Raw genomic sequence first — 6299 nt, 5'->3', positions numbered from 1 at the left:
GGATTAAATAAGAAAATAAAGTCTAAAGTGATAGACATGGCACTTAGCACATAGGTGCTCAATCAACATGAACTTAAAAAGTGCCCAACGTGGTATCATTGGGAACAAGACAAATCAGGTTCCCACACTCATAGTTTACATAATTAATTGTAATTATGTAAGAGGGGATTAGTTCATTGTATGGTCAAGAATTGCTTTGAGGAGCCAGTTATCGGTGGGTAAGTCCACCTTCATCTGGTTGGAGACTGTGTTGGTGATGGTGGGTGGCGTCCTTTGTAGGAGGAGGTATTTAATCACTTCCTACCAAATACCTGTAGAGGAGGCAAAGCCCTTAGGCTGGAACTGGGAGGGGAGTTAGGATGAAAAATTGGAAAGTAACAGCAGAGGACAGAATAGGATAGATAGATAGGATTTTCAAAAATTGAGATTTCAATATGTCAGCAAATTTGCTTGTTAATTAACTTGTTCAACAAACATTATTGAGTGTCATATCCTACATTCTGGTCACATCAAAATGAGTAAAACTAAGTCCTCATCCTCCAGGGGCTCTTAGATCAAACTAACTTGTTCATTTTTAAATGTTATTTGATAATTCATTGGATTTTGCTAAATTCCAGAGACTACTTACAGATTTCAAATCCAAGTCTAATCGTGTCATTGAGGGACACATAAGAACAACTGGGAGTGAGTAGAATTTGTTGAGATAACTCGGAGTGTGATCTGTTGTTTTGTTAAAGCGAGTACAACTCATTGGTACTACACTATGTTCTGGTATCCAGGAACCCAGTTTTTGCAACCTCCTCCAACCAAGACCACTTCACTATTCTAGCAGACTCACCAGCCCTTTCTTATGTACAATTTTCACTAATGTCCCAAACCCTTTCTATTTAGGTGGGGCAAAAAAACTAGTTCTAGCCAAGGAAATATGAGCCGAAGAGATGTGCACCCTGACCAAGCTTAGACAGTTCAGCGTGCTTTCCACATACTCTTTCTTCCTGTTCCCAGTGACCCTTAAGGCCGTGTGCTACAAGTGGTGCTGCTACAGGACAGAGGGAGCCTGGATCCCTGAGTTACTGCTTGGAAGAGAACTTCCCAATCTAAAATGGACTGTGGCATGAGCAGAAATAAACCTGTATTGTGCTAAGCCACTGAGGTTTGGGGGATGTTACCGTGGCTCACGTAACTTACCCTGACCAATAATACATTCTGTGATCATCCTTGCCAGGTCATACCTGGTCTCTATTCTTAATGCTACCTCTGGATTTTAGTGGGAAAGAGGTCCCAAAGATAGGGAATGACTCTAGATGTGGAAGTTGACATTTCTTCTTCCCAGATAGCTAAACATTGGAGAGATCATATTTGTTTAGAAAAGTTCTCACAAATCCTTTGTCATGAAGATTTCAGGGAAAGGTGACTGTGGACTGTGTGAAGGTGACTTTTTATACACCAATTAAATAACCTGATTCGGTGATTGCAGAGCATGAAGAGAACTGACAACAGCCAGGGTGTTCTGATCTGAGCAGCTCATCAGGGCCTAATAGCTCCTTTGCAACATGCAGATACAAATGACCAATCTTAGGCTTTTTTTCCCCTTACCCTCTCTAGGCTAGATTTTCTTTCCTCAATAAAAGGTGAAAATGTCACTGGTCACTGCCTCTAAGTCTGATAAGTTTATGTCTCTATTTTATGTTCTGGAGGGGAAAAAAAATCACAGCCGGGGAGAAAAGTAATTTTTCCTGTTGCTAATAAGCTACGTATGCGCAAAAGGTTAGTTCCTGAATTTCTTTCAAAGATTCTGTGATTCAAAGTAAAGGATTTGGTAAACTGTAATGGGTCATTGTGAGAAATGAGGAATTAAAGGGGGATTGGAGTCTTTTATATATTTCGAGTTTAAAAACAATTTGGTCTCTCCATCATTAAAACTAAACTTTCACCTGCTACAAATTTCTTTCTTTGTTCCAAAGGCTATTGTTTGTTTGAACAGAGCGGAAAGGAGGCTGTCAGAGGCCTTTTCCACGCTGCAAATGAGAGCAGAAATGAGCAGGGCCACAAGTGTTAATGAGAGAATGGCTGTTGATCAGAGGGCGGGCTTGGACGCAGGAACTTTACCTTGCATTGAAAAAGTTTTCCTGTTGGTCACAATAAAATGAATTACTTGTGAAAAATAAATATTGAGTGATTCAAAATAAAAATATCTTAAATAATTATGACCACACTTTGCAGATCTTGTGGTATGATATAAACCTCACATTTAAGCAATCAGCCTGTATTTAGAATTTTTAGATTTTTATATACATTGCTACATATTTTGAAAAATATATGGACAGATAAATGGCATTTATACCAATACATATAAACCTAGATTTCTTTTAAAAGATAGGCAAATACTGTCATTTCTTTCCCTATCTACTGGCTGAAGCAATGCCTATTAATCAATTTTCACATGTCTAACATTTCATATGTTAATCTGTGAGGTAGCTTTTCCATTTGATAATATCTCATTTTATCTTCAGGATAACTCTGCAGGTCAGGGATTATCATCCTCATTTTCTAGACAAGGAAACTTAGGCTCAGAGAATGACTTTTTACTGAGATAATGTTCGAGCCAGGCAGAGGCATGGGAAAATGATGGGTCCCTGAAGAGGGCAAATAAATTAAAATGAAAAGGTGAATTATTGTGAATACTATGAACTACTCTAAACAGATGAGAAATGTCACTCTCCCACTTGGAGTCGGGGACTACGTCAGGGCAGGACACTGAAATGCAGAAAGGTATTTAACATAGGGCATTACGTTTACAAATGTTCAAAGAGCTAGAGAAGCAGAGGGTAGAGGACATTTCCCCAGGCTTCAAGGTCACGTCACCACGGCTGTGTCCAGAGAGAAGGAAAGTTCCATCATTATCAGAACGTTCCAGTTCACAAAGCCAATGCTGGAGGAGAGCATGAGAGCTGGCTGGTGCAACACATATCTGTTGGAGCCTACGCACCAGACGCCTCCTTCATGGGATGAACAGCTCTGCCTCACTGCCGACTTCCAAACCATGCACAGGTGCATCTGGTTGGCAGAAGCTAAACTGCATCCACAACCCTTGCAGGAGAGAGTGTGGGACGTGTAGGTTATGACTTCTGGTGTCTGAGTACAGGAGGGGACATAAGAAAGAGGATAGATAGGTGTTAGGTAGTCTGAACCAGGGTAGCAAACAACCCCCCCAAACTCAGTGCTTTTAACAATAAAAGGTTTATTATTCAGGTAATAGCCCAGAGTAAGCATGCTCCACAGTCATTCAGGAACTCAGGCTGATGATGGCTTTGTCACATCCAACACGTGCTTCCAAGGTCATCCTGGGTGTGTATCACCTCAGTCAGCTACAAGAGGGCGTGGGCAAGGAGCAGCAAGTGTGAGAAGTTTCCATGGGAGGGCCTGGAGAGGCACACATCATTTCCTCTTGTGTCCCGTTAGAAAGAACACAGCCTTGTGGCCATACTTAAATGTAGGGGAGGCTGGGAAATGTTATGTGGATAACTAAATATGTGCCTGATTTCTCTACCAAAATAGAACAATAAAATATGGATTTTAGGACAAACAATAGTCTCTCATAATGGGTAGAAAGGATACCAGTTTCCAATTAGTGATATCCAGTATAGAAGGAGACAGTCTCTCTTGTCAATTTTCATTTGTATTATTAGCAGGTATAATCTGGAGTGAATTTTCCCAGAAGGAGCTACATGTCTCATTATAAAGGGACCTGTGCATTTTCTCCCTTGCTCCTCATAAAGTTAGATATGCCCTTTCTGTAATTAAGGATTAATACATTTTACTGAAGCTGTGTTTTCACTTATGGTCAGTTGACAACATTGCAGTTAATTTTGCTTGTCAAAATAAAAATCCCCTGTGTTGATCAGGTGTTATGTGGTTTGGTTTGTAAATTTGCCATTTGAATCTTTCTCCTCACCCTTCATATACCCTCTGACACGCACACTTGTGCCGGTACATGCATACACCCACCCCCCCCCCCCCACACACACAGAGAGAGAGAGAGAGAGAGAGAGAGCGCGCGCGCAAGAGAGAGCAAGAGAGCCCTTTGCCTGCAATTAGGGGTGCTGCCAGCAGATGGTGGTAGTGCATTACTCAGGCAGAAGTTTCTACCCGAAGGCAGGTGGTCTTAGACATAAAACATGAATTTTAAACTCATTTAAAAAAAATAAATAATGTAAATCTTTAACAAAATAGCCAACCTTAAGGACTAATACTGGCCCCTCTATTTTAAATCCTACCCTCCTCTCACCTGTGTGTATATACCCTTGGAAGTCAGATTAAATGTACTAAAGCACAGGTAGGATCATGTCACATCTCTAGTCACGACCTCCTAGTACTCTAGTCAGTTCAAGTTCTTTGTAGTTTAATCCCTAATTATTTTTATTCATTTGCTATGTCCTCTGGTCAACGTCCACTCCCTCAATTTCCTAACTCCTAGCTTTCGCTCAAGACACGACTTCTGCCTGAAAAGCCTCCCCCTCTCCTCACTCTTCAGTTCAAATACCGCCTCCTCTGTGATGCTTCCCATGCTGCCTTCCTACCTCTCTCATGTATGAAGGTCACTGCGCTTCCTCCTGTGCTCCAGTTATTTGTCAAAGTCTCACATTACTCCTCAAGGGCAGGGACGGTATCTTACTTAACTCCGTACCTCAGGACAACCCATATCTCCTTTCTATGTTTCTAACAACTAATATTGGTGTTGCTGACAAATGGATGAATACGTTTATAGAGGAATTAAAACATTGCATTTGATACTTTTACCTCTGAAACTATTTTTATCTATTTTTATTCCTCTCTGCTTAATCTAACCCTTGTTTTCAGAGTTAGTTAACAATGTGTCTGATGCTGTTATTACCAACAGTCTATGGATAGAGAAATTTTTGGTGATCTTAAATTTTTTGCTTGTCTCATTTCTATATATTAAAATTTTTTATTATGGTAAACTATACATGGCATTCAATTTACCATTTTAGCCATTTGTAAGTGTGTAATTCAGTAAAATCATCTATACTCACATTGTTGTGCAACCAACACCAGCATCTATCTCCAGAACTTTTTCTTCACCCTAAACTGAAATTTCATACCCATTAAACCATAACTTCCTACTCCCTCTCCCCTCAGTCCCTGGTAACCACTATTCTACTTTCTGTATCTATGATTTTGACTACTCTATGGACCTCATGTAAGTGGATTCGTACAGTATTTGTGCATTTGTGACTGGTTTATTTCACTTAGCATAATATCTGCAGGTTTCATCCATGTTGTAGCGTGTGTCAAAATTTCCTTCCTTTTTAAGGTTGAATAACATTTCTTGGTATGTACATACCATATTGTGTTCATTTATCCATCAATGGACATTTGAGTTGTTTCCACCTTTTGTCTATTGTGAACATTGCTATGAATATTTGTGTATAAATATCTTTTTGAGTCCCTGCTTTACATTCTTTAGAGCATGAGAGCTGGCTGGTGCAATACTCACATCTGTTGGAACCTACGCACCAGATGCGTATATAGCTGGTTATATAGCTAGAAATGGAATTGCTGGATCATATGGTGATTCTATGTTTAATTTTTTGAGGAATACCCTATCATTTTCCACAGTGGCTGCACCATCAGACATTCCTATCGGGAATACACAAAGGTTCTGATTTCTCCACATCTTCACCAACACTGGTATTTTCTGTTTGTTGATAATAGCCATCCTAATGGGTGTGAAGTTATGTCTCATTGTGGTTATTTCTCTATTTTAAATGATGAAAACAATAATTTAACATTTCAAAAAATTAAAGGAAGAAATGTTTCCATTTCTCTTTTATTACCAATTAAGTTGCAGGCAAATGCAGGGCTAGTGAAATGCTCTGGGGCCTCTGTTGAGCAGACTGAGGCTTGCAGCTGACCATCCTCACATACCCATTCTTGTCCTTACGTGAAATGAGGTGATATGATAACAGGTGGAATTTCACCTCTAATTGTTTGATCAGTCAGGGAACATGAAGGTGTAAGCAGCCTTCCTGGGTCCTACATGGGCTGTGACAGCCAACAATGATGGCATGGTCATTGGAGAAAGTGACCTGGGAGCTGTGATTGCTTTTTTTGGTTGTTAATTAGCTTTATTGAGATATAACTTACATGACATATAATTTACCCATTTACAGTATACACTTCAGTAATATATTACATTATTGATTTTTAAAGTTGTGATTTTATATATGCAACCTAAAATTTTCCATTTTAACCATTTTAAGTGGACAATTCAGTAG

Source organism: Eulemur rufifrons, chromosome 7, assembly GCF_041146395.1.
Source record: "Eulemur rufifrons isolate Redbay chromosome 7, OSU_ERuf_1, whole genome shotgun sequence".
Classification (NCBI taxonomy): Eukaryota; Metazoa; Chordata; class Mammalia; order Primates; family Lemuridae; genus Eulemur; species Eulemur rufifrons.
Note: the sequence above shows the minus strand (reverse complement) of the source record.